Source organism: Stegodyphus dumicola, chromosome X2 (assembly GCF_044657685.1).
Source record: "Stegodyphus dumicola isolate Sdum_Otavi_A_Nest chromosome X2, ASM4465768v1".
NCBI classification, from domain to species: domain Eukaryota; kingdom Metazoa; phylum Arthropoda; class Arachnida; order Araneae; family Eresidae; genus Stegodyphus; species Stegodyphus dumicola.
This window is the reverse complement of record NC_140781.1, coordinates 192480543-192501853: the sequence shown is the minus strand read 5'-3', so window position 1 is coordinate 192501853 and position 21311 is coordinate 192480543. Positions and strand designations below refer to the sequence as shown.

At 32.2% G+C, this 21311-nt stretch overlaps 1 protein-coding gene across 2 annotated transcripts in view; it reads left to right on the top strand.

Moving 5' to 3' along the window:
* The first annotated feature begins 8198 nt into the window (after positions 1 to 8198).
* LOC118183177 (uncharacterized) overlaps positions 8199 to 21311 on the top strand; it is a 38833-nt gene continuing 25720 nt past the window's right edge. For both annotated transcript variants that reach the window (XM_035352623.2, XM_035352622.2), the window contains exon 1: positions 8199 to 8456. The gene's annotated coding sequence lies outside the window, so the exon portion shown is untranslated. The remainder of the gene's footprint in view (positions 8457 to 21311) is intronic.

Here is a 21311-nt window from a genome sequence, read left to right as displayed (position 1 = left end):
ATCTTTTTAGTCAAAGGGAATTAGCCTAAAAGGGATATTACTCTTCAAACGGCATTTTGCGTCAAATCACTATAAACGGTTGTATCACTTTTCAAATTGTCGCCACCAAATATTATCGCGATGTATTACACTTAAAGAAATTAACCCCCACCCCCAAAAAAAAATTATCTCCACCGCGCAAGATTGTGTGTCAGAAATTCTAAAGATATGCAGTTTTTAAATAATTTTTTTTTGATCAGACGGCCGGTAGCTCAAATGCTCCGGATGAGTATGTATGTGTAAATGAAAAAAAAAAAAAAAAACGCCCTTTGGGCAGTAATACATAATCTGAAAGCTATCAGATTTTTTTTCCCCTAAAAGATAAAAGAGCCAAATGAATTTCCCAGATGTTGTATTTTAACAATCTTATTGTTTCAATTCTACTTTCTCATTTAATATTAACATCAAACTGTTTCATACTTGATATGCTGTTTTAACACAGCTTGATATGCTTGATATGATGTTTTAACTGGTAAATGAAGTCCCAGTTGCATTATTAACTACAAAATTTATTGAAACAGCAGTATCTGGAATAAAAAAAAAAAATTTGAATTTATCTCAAAGAATTTTTGCGTAAGTTCATTATTGTCCATTATTGCTTTTACCTCACATATTAGCACCAATCTCATACACTTGTTAATTCTGAAGCATCAATATTCATTAATTTTAAGTGATTTATAATAAACTCGAATAATCCCCGAAAACTAGTACCGTGTTCAGATAGAAATCTCAAGAAATATTCAAGAATTTCTGAGAATTTTGTATCTTTTTGCTGTTTTAATAGTAAGTACTATAATGCAACTACTTGCTTAGAATTTTATGACTAGGTTAGGCTAATTATTGCCTCCCAAACAATTCCAATTAAATGCCTTAACGAATTGACAGACTGTAGTATGATTAAAAATTCGTATTAAGTTAATCTGCGGCTAATAGCTTAACGATGAAAGTGATTATAATATTTACAGTATTTTTAAAAGCTTAATTATATAACCATTTCAGTTCGTTCTATTTTCTAACTTTCCTATACATGGGATTCTCAGGCCTGATAAGTACTGATCTCTTCTTCATGAATAATCACTTCTAGAACAAAATGTTATTTACTTATAACATCTGTAACGAACAGCTGTATCCAAGTATTTAGGCTGTCAGCATGTCATAGATGAAATTCATGTTACTGCCATCCTACATTACAGTTGACCTCAAATCTTCTAATCTTTCCGTAGACTTGTAGAGACATTAGGTTATTTCGAAGCAGGAGATGTGAAGAATGAGCAATGCCCTCGCCGAGACTCGAACCACGGACCTCTCGAATACGCGTCGAGCTTGCTGACCGCTACACTACGAAGGCATGCTAAGAAGGTGGGAAAAATACCTTATAGACTTAACATAAGCCACATAGCGTGAACTCTCTTCTGGCAAAAACCTCTCTAAAACAGACACTTCCGAACGTGACAAGTATTTATGAGAACATAAAAAAACGCTATTATTGAACATCACCCTTCAAAGACGACCATCTCCACAGAAGACCAAAAACGTCTAGAACCGTTGGTGATGATCTTAGAGAGAGATATTGAGTTTCAACTTTTTTTTTAATTAATAGTATTTCGACTCTTCAATTATGTCTGTATTTTTATTTTAATACGTTCAGAAATAATGCGAATAATTTCATACTGTGTTCTGTCACCTAAATAAAGACCAAAACTCATTTTTATGATGTTTGTATAAAATACAAATACTCTGTTAACTATGGAATCAAATTTATGAAGAGTTAAGCTGATGTTATCATCGTTAAGTAGATTCAAGTGATAATCATAGTCAAATCATCATTGTCATAGTCAAGTGATAATGCATATAGACAGATGGTCTATATGAATTATAACTTGACAAACTAAATACTGTATAAATTATTCTGAGTTCCCTGTAATGTTTGATGAGTTAAGGAAGTTGAACATTTATCACTTGATGACATTTAAAATTTTGTTGTCAAACCGTTTTGTTGTTATTGCTTATCTCACGTATCTGAACTAATCAGAAACAAACCTGCGAATTTTATCCTGGAAAGGAGCGCAAGATTGCGTCTAACACTGGAATGCGTTAAGTAGATTCAAGTGATAATCATAGTCAAATCATCATTGTCATAGTCAAGTGATAATGCATATAGACAAACTATTGAGCAACAAATGTCTCCATGCCACACGGATACAATATATTTGCAAACATTCATGCCTTTTTCAGGATTCGAACCCAAGCCCAACGAACAACAGAGCAGCACAAACCACTATGCGGATCAGAACAGTTCAAACCGTTTTAAATATGCTAGTTCTAATGAGGTGTTAAATGTGTCAAAATAATATTAATTTAATTAAGCGGATTGTCTAGTGCTTCTTTCCTGCTTGTCATTAAAAAATCACTTATCGACATTTAGATATAGATGTAATGATTTGTTTAAACTTCCTATTACACATTTCTCATGAAACGATATATTAGAACAAAGCGGCTAATCGGTTGCTGAATTTATGCTAATCGTTTGCCGAAACTTACAGCATGTTGCTGTTTATTTTTACCGCCTTATTATTCAGGCTGGGCAAACTGTGTAGTAGTTTTTTTAATTTTTTTAATTTATATTTTTATGAATTAAAATATAAAAAAATAAAAAATAAAAATTTACTATTATTTAGTACATTACCGAATTACGTAGTGGTCAGTAGTAGTGTCGGACAAAGCTAGTTTCGGATCTCAGTTAAATGACGTCTCTAGTGCTTTTTAATTTCGTCTTAGTACCAAAAAAATGTTTTATTTAAATAAATTAATTGCGGGTATTTTTGATGATTTCTGCCTCATTATCCGGGAAGCTAACGTACATTCCTCACTTTATTCGTTACTGGTCTTTACGGGAGGCCATCTGGAATACAGACTAGAGATGGACAAAACCAAGGTCCGTACAGTGAAACCGTACACCGTTTCACTGTACGGACCTTGGGACAAAACCGCTCCTTTAAGGGATCACATTAGAACCGTTCGCTCACTGAAGTGAATCAGTTCTTTTCAACGATCAGTTCTTTTTCTCGATGTTTTTCTATGCGGTAGTATCGACATTTGTTCTGCAACCTTGAAAAAATACATTAGATGGAAAAATTTATATTTATAAATATATATTTATTCTAAAGAATATTAAAGAGAAATTCACAACGCTTGATTACAAAAGTTAGTAAAATAAGTAAATAAGTAAAAATATGATTTATTATTTTATATAAATGTAATAATAATATTGTATAAAAATAAGGTAATACCTAATATACATAGCTACATTATGAGACAATTTTCGAAGAATCAAATGAAGCTCAGAGTAAACGTTCCGAGGAAGTGAAAAGAGCAAATAATTAAGGCTCCCCAGGAGCCAGATTTGCTACTAGAGCAAGAGCGGCGGAACGATGAAAAGAGCGAATAAATGAAGACTCCGTAGTAATTAGATCCGCGGCTATAGAAGAAGCGATGAAAAAAGAGAATAATGAAGACTCCGTAGTAACCAGATCCGCGGCTATATAGAAGAAGCGATGAAAAGAGGGAATAATGAAGACTCTGTAGTAATCAGATCCGCGGCTATAGAAGAAGCGATGAAAAGAGCGAATAATGAAAACTCCGAACGACTCAAATCTGCACCAGAGAAGCAGTGCCAGAGCGATGAGATCTGGGAGTCCGAGGAGGAAATTGAGCAACTACGATCTACGTACTTAAAACAGTTCCTCGCACTCCCAGATGGGGGGGGGGGAACTCCACCCATTTGCAAACAGGGTTAGTCAGTTTCGCTGAGATGCGACTGTTTATTTAATGTTTTGTTTTTTAAATATTAGATAGCACACGTATATACATATAACACATACATAAAAAAAGGTCAGAGACGCTTCCGGTAAATAATAAAAGAAAGAATGTTAGTGTTGACATAAGAGGAATCAAATTTTTGGCACGCTTCCCAACAAGAGCTGTCCGTCAACTTTCAAAGAATGACTCCGTTTACGCTGGGTCGGAGCTCACCCGCTCAGTAAAGCTAAACGGTTCTTTGAATCAATTCCAGAGCGGATTGTCCACCTCTAATACAGACGTAGTGGAGCATTAAATGTATCAAAATATTAATGTAAATACGTTATTTTCCTTGTGCTAATATTATAGTAAAAGGCGTCCTCTGGGAAGGCTTAAGGACTCTTCGGCACCGATTTACCTTCTGAAATGGAGTCTCATCTAGTCAGGCCCTGCACACTCACGCGGTGCATCCCTGACTGCAGCGCTTGCAACATGTGGACTGTCTGTTCCATGTCATTCGATGAGTCACCGCAGCGGAAGAAGTTTCAAAAGAGCACTTCCCATATCTCATCTTTATTTCTCAGAAATGGGCGTTTTCGTGGTTTTCCCCATGTGTAACGTGTATACGAGCCAGTTTCCCTTAGAAAGTCCTCCACGAAGGCATCCCTCCTCTTAGACAGATAGCCCTAGGGTGCTTTGTCATAATTAAATACACCTATTTCTCAGAAAGCATTATTTCTCAGATAAATTACACTGGTTCCTTGATTTGCGCAGTACTTTTTATAAGCGATTGTTTTATATTCAGAAGATAGTCTCGCAGGTTTCACACAGTATGTGTTATTATTTTTGGTTTCGAGATTCTGTTATGCGTGATCCCGAGCATATTTACAGAAATTTATTCGATGGCTTCCGCCCACAAATGACAAAGTGGTCAAGACCGGTAAATTCCAATAGTCTGACATGAACTGAAAATTTGGCAGCCTGACTGCTCGGGTGTTTTTCTCTGGGTCTAGCGTGAGTATAAACTCGTTTGTCATAAAAAGTCCTCCAAGAAAGCATTCCTGCTTTAGGCAGGATATTCCTTGCGTGTTTTCCCGTGTTCGATTAAGTAGCTAAACATTTACTTTATCAGAAAACAATATCTTATTTATCAAATTTGTTGTTTATGAATTAGTCTCAAATTTTTATTTGATTTACTAATTACATTATTTTGACCTTTTTTGGGTTAACTTTGTGGGGAACATCTTAAACTACTTTGTACCAGCGGTAATTTTACTTTTCAGCACTCTGCAATAATACAGCAAGTATAGAGTACAGTGTAAGAAATAAGATTCATATTTTGCGTAAATTCAGGAAGCAGTATATAATACTGTTACCAAAAGAAAGCTATTTCTTTGGCACAATTAATATTTCTCTATCAATCTAGTGGATGGCTTTAAAGCCAATTGTCTAATTAGCATTTGTATCCAAATATGTACCTAACCGTATGTACAATTTTACATCTTAGTTATATCTAATACGTCTAAATGTTATCTTCCTATTCCACTTACCTCGAATGTCTATTAGCGAAAGAACTAAAAATCTGGTTTGCCTTGTACCATTGCAGCTAAACAGTTTATTCGAGATTATTTTTAAATAACGGGCCAAAAGTTAAAGATCTTTTTTTCAAAATAAAATTTCTTATCCTTCTTTGATAATTCATACTTAACAAGAATGTTGTCCAAACAGAAAAAGACAGAGAAACAATTTCTTTTAACTCATTTTTTTAAATCATAATTCTCTTTTTTAAATTTAATTTTTTAAATTAAAAAAAGCAAAAATTCCTTTTCTTGCACCAAATTATTTTTCTTGAGTATAAATTTTTGTGGAGTTTTTTCAAGTATATCGCCCTTTTCAACATTAATATCAATAAAATTGTCTTTAAAATATTCATACTTGAATAAATTAAAAATGCTCAAAGAAATAGATAGCGTATTTTATTTGCGACAGAAATATTTGTTCTAATTTGAAGGAACGCGCTTTTAAAAATAAAAAATAAAATAAAAATTTGGTATTCCGTATCCTTTGCCTAATCACAATCAATTATGAAACCATTTATGATTAACTGAAGTTCACTTCAGACTTCATTGCTTGCGAGTTTCCTATTTCCGACATCTCGAAAGGCGTACTGTCTTTTTCCTATCCGTCAAATGAACTGGTTTCTCTAGAAGTTTTAACTAAACATTTTGTTTCTGTCATTCCTTACCTCTACGTTCGCCTTTTTTTATAATAAATAAATTTGAAAGGTTCCATACGCTAAAATCAGAGTATTAAAAGCTTGTTAGAATGTTTGAATGAAAGATTTATTTTATGGAGAAAGTATATTTATTTCTTGCAATTCAGTATTCCTTTTACTCTTCTTCAACAACAACAACAATAATAATTAAATACCTATCTTTTAAAAATTTTCAAGTTCCACATCAAGAATATAAAAACGTAATTTTTGAGAAGCGAACTTTTGAAGGATCACAGAACAAAGTAAAAAGTGGATTCCAGTTTGTATATCAATTCAGAATCTTATGTGTCAAATCTAGCACTTTTTTAAAATTTTAACAATGTTAAAAGTTTATATCAATTTAAAATTAAACTAAGCACCTCAAGTATAAAAATCAGTATTTTTGGAGGACTCCGGTAAAAGATTGCTAAACTATATATTAGATCGCAAACAATTTGGATTGCCCCTGTTTTATTCTCAATTACTATTCATTCGTAAAGAATCTTTTACCCCAAATACTATTTCTAACCTACAGGCAATCACCAACACATTTCTTTAAATTTTGATGCAGAGTGAATTGCCTCCCCCCTTTTTACTTCGTTGTACAAAGTAAAAAGGAAGTATTTTAAAAAGTGGATAAGAAATAAATTCAGTAGTTTCGGATTTGAAAAAGCCTTTATTCTATTTGACTATGCTTTAATTTTCCTTCTTATTTTATTGCAAAATGCTTCGAAGGAACTGAGTGACTACTGTTAGATAATTAAATTAAAATGACCAGATACCTCTTTGCTTTTATTAAATTTACCTTTAAGGCAAAGTAGCCTTTCTTTGTAAATGGCGGCAGCGTATATTAGACAGTGAAATAATCTGAACTTAGTTCTAACTTATAAACCTTTCAGGTAAGCACCTTCGAACTTTTAACTTGCTTAGTCGGCTAACGGACCTCGGCAAAGAATTTGAGGGCTCTCTGCATAAAGGCTGGGATGCCTCGTTGCAGGACTTTCGAAGGCAAATTTCACATACTCAGATGTTCAAGTAGTTATAAGAAAAGTACAAAAACACCTTTTATGCCTACCAAAAGCCTAAATTTATACTGTTTCTCATTATTTGCTTCAAAGAACATATTTTATTATGAATATGAGTATTAAATTTTCTCCACCGCATCTTCCGTTTATTGCGGTTTAGATTTTAGAAGGAACAGATACAAAGGAAGGTACAAGGAACAGATACAGGGAAAGTCAAGAATTTAACCAAATATTTCGAATACCTTTTGCAGAACTTTAAAATTAAAAAATGCATAAACTGAAAAACAAAAATTTTACTTCATGATATTCATGTTGAAGAATTAGATGATGAGCTGATATAATTTATTTTAAGAGCGAAAAAATAAAATTTGTCAAACTCGAATGATATGCACTAATCCACAGAAATTAGACATTGCATCTTATTTCCTTAACACCAAAAATTTAAGAATAATTTAATTATGTCTGTAAGCAATGCAAAAAGAGAGATATCTCTATTTTAAAACGAGTTAAAAACTATTTAAGAAATTCAGTAGGACAGTAAAGACTAAGGTCTTTAACAATACTTGCAATAGAGCAGAATAATTTCAAACGGCTAGATTGCAAAGATTTTATTCATAATTCATTTTAAATGAAAATTTTTAATTTTATGAATGCTAATTACTGTATTTTTCTCTGTGCAGAAACTTTTCTTAATTATACAACTATTATTGTATCTGTATTTGTATTTTTTATTATCAATAAGAAATAAGTGGCATAATTTAAGATTTCATTAGAAGCAACTCATACAAACAGGGCCTCAATCTGAATTTATCTAGGTCACGCTAGAGGTTTAATCCGGTAATGGTTTCTGTTATTTATTCGAAACTTCTCAATTTCAAATGTATATGTCTTTCTTGTAATATTGTAATAATTTTATTATCTCTGCTCTATTTTATCGCTATTTTTCGTCTTTCTGAAACTCACAAACAATTAAAAGTGAAATTTCGCGCTAAACGGATACCAATAACTTGGCGATAAAAAATTTGTCGCTAAATCACTTTATGTAGCACCCTGCGCGGTATGAAAATAAACTGGAACAGCAGCGCCCCCACAAAACATTGTCCATTCCGTAGTTCCCGCCAAGCTTCCAAAACTGGGGTACAGAAGCCTTGGACTAAAATTATGTTACCGTGAAGTATTGCGATCAGAAAACTTTTATTCATAATCAAGATACCGTAACAAACTTTTCAGCTTCCTGTAAACTTCATGGAAAATTCTTTGACTCTTCCGTTCCGTGAATCAAAGCTCAAACTTGTGTGGAACTGAAAATACTTTCAGCATTCTTTTATTCAGTAACTAGGGTAAGTTTTGCAATTTATTATTTTTCAACCATGCTGATCGTTTGCTTTTTGTGCTGTAATTCCGCTGAATAAGGAATTCAGTAAATGATTTTTGAACGTTTGGTACTATTTTAGTCAATAGATGGCGCCATCATATCGCATAACGCTTCTTTATGTACAGGTGGTTGCTGTTTATGATTTGCTTGACAGCAGGTGTTCGATCGTGCTAGTTAACCATGCTTTTTACACGAAATAATTGAAATTTTGATTCAAAGTTTAAATGATGTAGCCTAGTTTTTAGCTCAGTAATTATCTCATCATAGAAGCTTGAAATAATTGCCCTTCGGGAAATGGAATGAATGTTCACTTGTATTTTTAGAAGTTTCAATTAAATATAGTTATAAAATTTAAGAACGTATAGAACAGACAGAATTTTCTCATCATTCATCTCATCGCAGTTAATTACAGATTTCTAATGAGAAATCTGTAATTAACTACGTTACAGATTTAAAACAGCTTGTTTTTATATGAAAAATAACTGAAGTTATTTTAAGTGACGTTTTCGTTACCACACCTAGCGAAACATCCTTGATCTCATTCCTCCGTTCATCTCCTAATATTTAAAATTCTTCTAACTTAGTTGCAACTGTTAACGTGCTTGAGAGAATTTCTTGAAATAATAATAGCAATAAAAAAGGATAATTTTGAAATGATGTGATGAAGCTTAAAATAGTAGCTTAAAGTCTTTGAAATGGTAATCGCAATGAAAAAAAATAGTGTTGAAATAGTAGATGTTTGGTACTCTTCGGTTATTCGGAACGGATTCAAAAATGTATGTATATATGTATTTGCGCATATGTGTGTGTCTCTACATACGTGTGTACATACGGATACATACGTACGTACATGTACATATGAATGAACCACATACTTACGTACATGTATACATGCATGAATACATACACACATAACACATGCATGCATACATTTCTTAATCCGATCCCGATAACAGAACAGTACCAGATGTTTTAGTGAAATACGAAGTGGAATTATAATTTCTTATTAAGTATATAATTAAAATTTTCAAAGATAGTTATTTCGGCTGTGGCAGTTTACGTAAATGTAAAAATGTGTAAAATTGTAAATGTAAAAAATTTAATTGTCAGTTTAATTTGGAATAAGGAGTTTTGTGCATTATTTGTTCGTTTATTTTTGCAATCAGTTGCATGTTGGGGATTTTCGGTTACAAAAATTTAAAGGTACTCTTCTGTTATCGGCACCGGATTCAGAAATGTACATATGTATGTGCATATATGTGTGTGCGTACACACACGCATATACATATACATACATCCATACATACATACATATATAGTACATACATATCTGAATCTGGTCCTGATAACAGAAGACTACCAATTTAAACTACCAATAAATCTGTTTATGATATTTATGTGAAACGTATGTGAGTCTATCTACATGATTTTCTCTTTTTGGTTTATCTTTTCTTTCTTTTAAACGGTTTGCCCTTCATACCATAAATCAGTGGTGCCCAACCTTTGGCCTCTCGCGAGCACATTTCCAAACCATGAACATTTTTGTTAAACATATTTCCAATCTTATGTGATACATCTGAAATATTAATTTCGGCAAATGGTTTTGAGATGAATAATAATATTGGTTGAGCTTTTTGGAAATCAGAGAAGCAGAGTTGAAAATTATTTTTCAGTGCATTTAGGTTTTCCAAGTATTTTGTTGTTTCAATTGCCTTGTGGTTATTAATATGAATTTTGAAAATGGGTGAAATTATTTTCTTTCATCTGATTTATCCACAAATTTTACTTTATCTGAAAAGCAGTTACAGTCCCAGTCAATTGAAAAAGGGTTTTTATTTTCTTTTCCCTGGAGATCTTCATTCAGTTTGTTCAGTTTAGCTGTTATATCCATGAGAAAATACAAATCGGATAACCAATTATTATCGTCCAATTCTTTATAACTTTCGTTTACGTTATTCCAAAAACTGCTTTACTGGTGAAAGAAGTACAAATCGTTGAAGTACTTTTTCCCTGCTGAGCCATCTAACATCGGAATGAAACAATAAGATTCCATATTCTCTATAAAGTTCATCAGTCAGCAATCAATTATTTTATAACGTCTTGCAAGATATCTCTTATGACTATAAATGCTTACTATATTTTAACAATTAAGAAATATAAATGAATGGTTATTTTTAAAATATTTTTTGTTCATAGTACCTAATCGGGTTGGCGAGCACAAGGTTGGGTACCGCTGCCATAAATCATCCATTTTATTATTGCCTAAATTACATAAGATTTGTTTTAACTTGCTTACAGGATTTAGAGCCTATAAAACCAAAAAATATAAAAATCTTAATTTATAAATTTGGTTCACTAATTTCAAAAGCATTTATTGCTATGCATGCTTTTCTGCCATCTTCCTTTGCAACAAACAAACCGCCGGCAAGATTTACAGTAACATTTAATTCCGTTTTTAAAGTTAATTAAAAAATAATATATTTAAGGATCATATGAAATGTAAGAACATATGAATGAAAAGAACGCTGTATCTTAATCGCTGAATCTAGCATATGTGATAATTTTTACCAGGCTAAGAAAACATAAAATTAATAATTTAGAAATATTAAATAATGTTAGCAATAAAAGTAATTTTGCTTTTAAAAGTCAGAGTTAGATGTGTAACTCTTTAACAGATATTTGATAATCTCAGTCATGTTAGGTCATGTTTGTCTTAGTATATTATCACAGTTATTAACATCGGGTTTCTGGTTAGTTTCAGAGGTGGTGCACGCAAAATATCTTTTCCATGCACACTTCTATATTTTTTCAACTAATTACTGGTAGTTTTATAAACTAGTCATGTACAAATACTGTATTGTCAACAGAGATGAACTAACGATAGTAAAAAGTAAAAATAAATATATCTTATTTATATTTAATTTAGCCATTGATTTTTTTTTTTTTTTTTCTCAGGAATTTGTTTTCTGTGCAGTAAAAGTTGAAGCTCTAAGAAATTTAAAATTTTTTCATGAGTTAAAAGTGACATTATAATTGAGTGCAGCTTATTTTTTTATAGTTCGATATTTAGACTAATATCTGTAACTGGCATTTCCCATTCTGATATAGAATTCAACCAGTCCGAATTTAGTGTGTAACATCAGGAATGCATCTAAGTTTTTACATTTTATGAAATGAAAACGCTGGTATTTTGACATATAAGTATGGCGTGTAAGTGACGTTTTGTGTTAGATGTGTAAGTATTTTAGCAGTAAATTATATCTGACATTGCATTTTGAACCCAGTTTATAAGGTATTTCTCTCGCCTTCTTAGCGAGCCTTCTTGGTGTACCGCTGCCATAAATCATCCATTTTATTATTGCCATAAATCATCCATTTTATTATACCTATCAATTACGCTCAGCGCGTAATTGAGAGGTCCGTGGTTCGATTCCCGGCGGAGGCGTTGCATATTTTTCATCTTGCCTGCTTCCAAAAATACCTAATGTTTCTACAGTGGCGCCCGAACTAAAAAGGTGTTGGATGATGATTCTCCTTACCCAGGATTTGGCGAATGGATCCCCTAAAAACCCCAGTCGCTCTTTAAAAGGGGGGAATATATAAGGTATTTCTCCCACATTCTTGGCATGCCTTCATGGTGTGGTGGTCTGCACACTGGGCGCGTATTCCAGAAGTCTGCGATTCGATTCCTGGCGAAGGCGTTGCTACTTTTTCATGAATCTTGCTTCCAAAAAATACCTAATATCTCTACAAGTTTATGAAGAATATCAGGTGATATGACGAAATGGATTAGGATTAATGAATTTAGATAGTTGGACCCAAGTTCGAAGACTGAGCTGGCTGCAATAGCTCTGACATAGGTTTTGCTATATGTTTACCTTAGAAAATCATACACGAAAGCATCCTTCCTCTTTGGCAAATTACGCTTATGCACTTTTTTAAATTGCCGTACTCAGTTTTAAAATATGTGATAAGATGAAAAGCACGTCGCTGCCATTTATATTTTCACATAGGAAATGGTGTTTTGTTCATAGAGAAAAAAAAAAAAAATCAGTGACTTATTTTGTATTTATTTTAAAAAGAAAACTATACCTCTGTATTAATATTTTTCCATCACAGAGTAGATTATTTCTTTTTAATCAAACATGAGTATTTTGTGCACCAAAATGTAAAAAACAGTTTGTCAGACAGAGATGCGAGAGAAAGACAATATTTTGAAGAACAATAAATTAAGCCAACTGTATAGTTCCGCCTTACAATCGTGCGACTAGTATTTCATTCTTATTATAATAACAAAAATGAATAAAAAATTAACTGTATAAATATCTTGTCAGCATTTTTCTAGAGAACAAAAAATCTTAATTTTTGAGCTAACGTAATTTTAATAATTGAAACGTTTACTTCTCACCCTAAAAATTGATGTTGTGTTTTGGTAACGTTACGGCTTCAGTTTTGTTTCAGAGCTTACTAAGAGTTCAGTGAACCATGATTCAGCTCAAACGACTGAAAATCTATGTTCTAGCAGTGAATAGTTGAATTTCAACTGGCTTCACTTCCAAATTCGCATCAGAGGACTAGATTCATGTTCACTTGTTTTATTATATTATATTGTTTTAATATATTTGCTTTTCGAAACCTAGTGTTAAAAATCGGATCCAACCAACGGATTATAATTTTATTCAAATACCAGTAATTATAATTTTATTGTAATTTATTATAATGCAGTTTTGAAAGTATTTTTAGGTGTAATTTGTCATAATTTTTTTTTTTTTTTTTTTCAAAAAGTTTTACCAGCAATTTGGAAACCACTTTCATTCCTGATGTTTTATGTGCTTTGTAATAAAAACAATTTGTCGGCTATTTCAGGTTGAGATTTCGAAGTCCTTAGCCGAAGCTTGAAAACGAGATGAAAATCATTATGATAGTTTACTTCTTGAAAGCTTTTATGACAGTTTCTTAGCAAAAAAATAAACACGATCGAAAAGAAACCAAGGGACTTGTTAGTATACAAAACATAATTAAATCTTCTACAGAACTCATACAAAGTTGCTTCTTGTTTGCTTTACAAACGAGCCTCGCTCCCCCTTCTTAAAAAAGAAAAGAAAAAACAAATTTTATGAAGATTAAAAATACTAAATAAAATCGACAATATTGACTTATTGTATTAGCTTTAATGCTGCGTTACAACACTTACTAATAAATATAGTAACATACATTTACTGTTATAAATGTAAAATATCGCAAATTAATCAGCTGTAATTTAACATTTTCATTGCTTGAATTCACACGAAAGTTTTTTTTATTTTTATTTATTTATTTTTTAATCTGGTAACATCCTTATTTCTCTTATCAGCATGATGATTTACAGCGAATCCAATCACACACCGCGAATTTATTGCGGTTTAAAGTCTTTTGAAGCGTTAATTGCCCTTATTGGAACAGAATATCGACATGTATTTCAGCAGTGTCTGTAAAGATCTCTGAAACATTCTGTTTCCGCGTTTTATAATTTTAAAATTTAATACATTATTTTAACTATTGCTTATTAATAATTTAATTTATGTCTTGAATTTCCTTTAAGCGTTATAACAATTATGAGTCACCTTTCAAAAATGAAACTGCAAGCCCCTTTATTTCTGCTCTAAAAGAACTCAATGACATGGAGAATCTCTGTATTTCGACAAAAATATTTCTGTAACAGGTGACAGGTTTGGTAAAACGAGTACCAATGTACGTTGGCGAATCAGATAATTTTATTTGGATCCGTTATTTGTGTTAGATACCTCTGCAGCATGCGTTAAAACAATGATGTATTTGTATCGGCGTTAACTGAATTTGAAACTACGCCTGTGCTTTTCGGATAACTTTGCGATCAGTTATTTAACCGGTATGCTTAAAAGAATTAATTACATCGTTCACACTGAGAGTATTCTTTGGTCTATTTATCCCTTTTACTACATATTGCAATTTCTGTTTTGCATCAATTTATCGTAAATATGGGAAATGCTAAAGGTAAGTGTTATTTTTCTGAAGGAGTAAGTATCTTTAAATTTAATTTTTATTGGAGTAAGTAATCGAAAAGATTTTAGTGACTACTTTTATCTGCGCTTGCGGCTTTCCAATCGGTTACTAAGCGAACAAGTAGATCGCCGCATTCATGTGTAATCTTTTGTTACAATATACAGTAGGCGAACAAAATCGCTGTAACATGATTTTGTATGTATAACGTAAATACGCACCAATCTATGTTTGTTTTAATTAAAAAGAAACTTTTTTTAAAGTTCTTTCTTTCCTGAACCGATAACCTTCGTTAGGAATTGCCGTCAATAAATATTCTTATCTCATCTTATGGACCTGATGAACTTGGAGCTTTTACATTAAGAGCTGTTGATTTAAGTCTCATTTGAGTTATTATATATATGTATCACGATTGAATGAGAGTTGTCTGTCGCGAGCAGTAAGGAACAAATTCAAATACAGGTGACATAGAAAACAAAGTAATGTAACGTAATATACGAGTGTGCTGCAACCCTCCTGGCCGATAATAATCGGCCTCATGGTTAATGCAGCTCATTCAACACAAGCGAAAATACAGTTAAAAGATTAAAACAAAAAATTTAAAACACAAATTAAAACAGAAATACAGTTAAGTAAGAGAGTTAGAAAACAAAGTATTAGACTGAAAATTAAGATAGTACAAATCTAGCCATTAGGACGTTTTACTGTAGAACATATATCGTGGATTCCGTACCCAACGGTATGAGAATTGCAGAGCAGGCGTCACAAAGTAGGAGTTGCAAACACTGGATCGCCAAAAATATGTATTATATATATATATATATATATATATATAATACATATTTATATATATATATATATATATAAAGGAAAAAAGGAGAACAAATTAAAATAGACCTGTATGGTAAAAAATTTTGCGCATTGAGCTGCAAAATTTGAAAACACAGTCAAAAGGAAATTCTTCAAGCTATTGCTTAAAAGCAAATGAGATACTGTGGTTCCTGTGTAAAATTTTTGAACACTATGTAAAAATAAATTGTAATACAAAAGTTAAAATACAAGAAGTATGAAATACTAAACAAGAAAAACTGACGAAACGCGTTATGGAGTTAGCTGGAAACTCCTTGTGCATTTCCCTTGATAAGTCCATAATGAGATTCGAATTAGGCTAATTTACCATTTACCGCTTCTTTGTAATTTTACTTGTGTTTTTTTGTAATTTTAAAATATTTTAGGATTGTTTAAACTTTCATCAACACTTTTTAACTTTTAAATTTGAATTGAGTTTTACATTCACTTTTTATTTGTCAGTTTTTCTTGTTAAGTATTTCATACTTAACCATTTCATACCATTTTAACTTTTTGTATTACAATTTATTTTTACATAGTGTTAAAAAATTTTACACAGGAACCACAGTATCTCATTTGCTTTTAAGCTTGAAGAATTTCCTTTTTACTATCTATCTATCTATCTATATATGTGTGTGTGTGTAATATTAGCGCAATTTTTGAAGCATTGAAGTAAGACCACTGAGATGTAAATGTGTAGCAATACTGATGGCGTAGATACTTGATGCTAAGAGCGTCCATCCATTTTAAAGAATAAACAGTCGAGCCGAATTACATTCCACATTTATTTAAATTCACAATGGTGGCCACAGTTCGCTTGGCACTTTAGCCGTGACTACCCAAAAACATGTGCACTTTTGATATTATTTCAATAGGAAGCATAGGGAAATTACGTCCAAGCAGAGCACAGAGAGAAGCTGAAGTGCGTAGTTATCCTATATGGAAGCACGCGAAGAGAAAGGTTTTGGTTTGAATTAAAAGTTTCAGTTCACAATTATTACATTATCAGCGCTGCGTAGGCCATGCAAAATGGAATGATCTAGAAATGATGCAATCGAGAGAAGTTATTACAATTTTTAGAACAGAGAGGAAGAATTAAAGAGTTTACCCGTTAATTTAAATTATAATTTTGATTTACATATTTTTTATCTAACATATATAATATATATTTATATTACTAACTGCTTTACAATTGTTTATTAATTACCAAAAAATAATATTTATTTATTTATTAATTATTCTGTATAATTACGTTATTCATTGTATTCCTCTAGTTCTCATTTAACTTTCTCGTGTTTTGCCATAATCCAGTTTAGGTCTCATCTTTTTCTTCAGAGCTTCTATGTTTATTGTAGGTTGCTTATAAATCGCAGCTTTATGCATGTGAATCACGATACTGAAATGTTGGAAAAACACTGCATTAGATTGTCGAGTAAAAATTATTGGGGGTCACAGAAGCAAAGTATTTAGAATTTTATTCTTCATAAATAATTAGGAAACCAAGGTGTTCATCTGTGGGAATGTCATATACCTCTTGTGTTTGCATGCTCAAAAGCATCTCAAGGCTGTTCACTTTGTCGTTTTAATTTAGTTTCTGATTGTGTGTATGTAATTTATTATTAAAGGTATTTCTTACTTCATAAGAAGACTAGTGAATCTTAACATTGTTGCTCTGCAGTTTTTGGCAAATTACGGTTTTATGCTCAAGTAGAGCGGGAAGAGTTGCGAAGCATTTCGCCTGATAAAAAAAGATCGTGAGTGAAAAATATATGAAAAACTCAGCAACAAAGTGCATTTATGGAAGCCTAGATAGCTTAAAACTACTCTGTTGTTTAATTTTAATATTTGAACATATAACTTTTTGTTTCTCGTAGTATGATAATGTTAAAATACAGCCTAGAATATGTCATCGGTCCTTAACGTTTAATACACATAAATCTCAGAAGTATTTAGAACACCTCTGTGATTCATCAAACGTGCTAGAAAATAAAAGCAATAAAAATGTGCAAAGTCTGAATGGAGTAGAAGAAACAAGCATTAGTTTTATATTCCTTGAAACGCCAAGTAAGAAAATTGCTAGTGATTTGATTTATTTCCAAACTTTGAGACCCCGAACTCATCGGAATTAATTCTACGTATAGCGTAAAATTATTGCGTGGATCTGCATCCAAGCGATCATACGTATATCAGTAAGACTGAGCTGCCAACTATAGGCAGAGAAAATTAACTTTTGTATCTTTGAATCCGAGTTTAAAACGGAAAGGAAGTTAAAAACAATAGTTTATTAGTTCATACAAAAATATGAAATACGGAGCTAAAAATATTCCTTATTCCTCCTTGCGCTCAATCATTATGCGATTAAGCATTTACAACTCTTAAAGCTTGAAAGATACATGCCTGCGATGTTATCGTCATTCGATAATTTCCAAGTGCATTATTTTTTACCAGGAGAGTTTCTACGACGTTTTGAACTGCTTAATTTTCGACGACAATGTTTTAGAGCTGTGATATTTTCTCCCACCGACGACGTTTTCGTGCGCTATATTTTTGAAGGACACCCTCTCGCCACATTTCAGTGTGGTCACAGCTAGCTCTCAAGCAAAACTGAAACATTTTAGATTAATTGTATAATATATAAACGTAGTGCCCTCTACATCTTTTTCCACAACACGTTCATTATCTACCATTTAATTTGAAGGATATGAATAAATAAGGTAAATGGAACTCATTTTGAATCTAAAGCGAGATGTGTCAGTGAAATTTGAGCCTTTTGTTTTATTTGTTCTTTGAAGCGCCCAGATTAGAACATCATTTCATCGATTTTTAAAACGCCGTGCAATTTTTCGCAGTGTAAATTATCAACTGAGATCAACCCGAAAGAATTTGTAAAAGTTTCTAAATTTGATCTCACTATCAGTTTGTTATCTTTCCGATACCAGCTTTACTGAAAAAGTGTCCGAAATGCAAGCGCCTACGAGTATCTACTACCTATAAATGGTTGCACTTCGAATGCTTATATAACGAAATGGCTTTTCTGGATTTGAATTCAGGTGTACTCATTTTATCGTATTTTGCTGATACTGTGAATTTTTACAAACCAAAATTCTGTGATAATCCTGTCGATCGATGACATTTTACCAACCGCATTTGCTCTCTTCGTGCCTATGTATTACACTTTGGTAATTGTCATAATATCTCGAGCTTTTTCATTATTATTATGTTACCATTAATTGAATATTGTACAAACAACAGCTAGACGATGAACTGAGTACTGTATGTGATACTGCATTTAATAAGCTTTCAATTAACTGGCAATCAAATTAATCTGTTGTCAATATTGTTTCTCTCATGAATTTTTGTCATCAGAATATTATGCAGTTTCTATAAATTTCGTGCACTGTGCAATTTATTGATTCTCGGTAATATTTAAAACATATCTCAGTGGTATTATTTTGAAATACGAATAAATAGTATGAGTAATCGTAGAGTTTTCTCAAATGAAAATAAGAATCGCGCGTCTCTTATTTTAAATCTAAAGCTAGAAATGATTAATCATACACAAAAAGAGCACTCAAACGTTGAGATGGGCTGAAAAATTAAACTTTTTGTGTCAAACATTTTAACTGTAAATTCAGGGAAAAAGTTTGTTTAAAAAAATTCATAATTGCTGTTCTGACGAACACGCAGATGATGAAATAGCGAAATTGCTTCGCGGACAGCATGTAATGTAAATGCAACCTTTATATGCTTCTAGAGACTAAAAGGTTCTCGTAAATAATTTTATTGCGATATCCCCTTGGAGAATCGGACTTTAAGGTCTTCCCGTATTTCATAATACGCCCTGCAAATAGTGCTAATGGTGTTAACATTAAGTCTTCCTTTCTCCTTCCGTTTGCTTTCAGCCCACCAGCAGGGGAATGGTAAAAATGCTGAACACTAGGGTCAAAATCCGGCTCTCTGCACAAGAATTTTCGTGATGTTTTCCTGGTATGTAGTGTCAATACATGTGGGTTTTCCTTAAAATGTCCTCCACGAAGGTATCCAACGGCTTGAGCAACCTTCGTGTGCTTTTCAACAATCTACACGTTTTCAAATTTTGCAGTCTAAGATTTACTTACCGGGTGAACAGGTGAGCTACATATGCATTTTCGTAATTTTCCTCTATTCAACCTATTGGGCTGGAACAATTCCGAAGACATTTCTTTCAAGCCTAATAGGCTTCGGAACATAATGCAAGGAGTGGCTAAAAAGTTGCTTATGGATGGCGTTGTGACTTTCGTATTTATGATATCCGTACTGGGTGAGTTGATTTCATAATCATGATGGAACCGTATGGCTGTTCAAGTATTCGTTGCTGTCAGATTCGTGCGTGTGATATGTGATGCTCGTAACTGGTAGTGTCTTTGTTAGCAAATGCTTACAAAAGCAGACTAATATGCAACTATTCCTTTTCCCTTTGCGGATGATCTTAAAAGCAATGCAGTTCTGGTCTTTATGTTGCAACGCGCAGTTAATTCAAAATACTGTTGTCTTGAGAAGCAGAACTTGAATGCCTTTAATTAGGAGACTAACATTCCGGATCTTCCACTGTGAGATATTTTTTTTTCAACTTTGGAACCGTAAAAATATTCCTCAAAAGGATTTCCAATGTGTAATGATATCAAGAGGGGAAATCAATTTTTTATGAAGCAAAAAATAGATTTCTAAAATAAGGAAATCTTTAACCTGGTTCATCAATATGATAATTGCATCATTACTTGGTTGGACGATGAAGCAGTTTCTGTGGAACAGACTGAACCTTTTGTGTGGTATAGCTCCCAATTGGCAATATTTTGTTATTTCTTACAAAAAGTGAATTGCCCAGTTCCTCTGAAAACAAATAATTATTGCACCAGTGAGCAAATTTTGCATAACTAGCTGTTAAAACACGGTTCCTTGGCAACGGGCATTTTTAAAATTCTTAATTCTTTTATCGGAATTTTCAAACTTAAACTTCTTGAAGCAGTTTAGTTTCAGATTTTATAAAATGAACAAGTAAACTAATATGCTTCCTTTAGGGAAAATGTTAACTGAGAAATTTAAATGTAATTGATTAAAGCATGGATTTCGTTTTTTATTTTTGTTTAGTTACTCCTCTTTTCTTTTGAAAAGTAATGCAGTACATTTGTGTTCAGTTAGCTTGTAGCTTAACTGGATTTTTGAGACAGCATTACAATCTATTAGGATTCCTAACATTTTCGTGCATCTAATTTTAAATTATACTCCTAAAAGCGTACATCACTTTCAATAAACCCTCTCTACTTGTATGAAATTTTTTAGAGCTTTTTTTAATTGTATAAAACTGTGTTTGTATGGAACGCATCTGTTGAAAAGAAAAAGAGTATAATGCAGTTTTTGTGAAGAATAAAACAGAAATTTTGTTATTAATTAGAATTATGATCAAATCTAAGATATCCTTTTGTTTTAAATTTTAACGGTATAATCAGCTTCTTCTGGGGGAAAATAATAATTTATTTAATCTTACGAGAAGAAAACTTCATTTTTATATCTTTATGCAAACAGCAATCTTCTGTAATATAACAGTTTTCCGTTACAGAATCTTAAAATATTACAAAGTTTTTGGAATATACTTGTATTTAAAAACGTGCATTTCTAATGAAGCAAATATTTGATAGGATGTTGATCTTTTAATCAGCAAAAAATATTTCGAATTTGCAGATCATGAATATTTCGTTAGAGTCATTAATCCCGTGATTTCGTATAACTTATTAATATATGGAGCTTTCTTGACTTTCCTTTTTCGCAATGCAGCTTTTCATTCGTTGCCCTCAAGGACAGCTCAGTGTGAAGCTGACTTGCAAAGACATTTATATTATAGCAAATTCTCACCCTCTAATTAAAAATGATTAATCATCTTACGGAGTTGATGATTCATTTATCCAAATGATAAAAT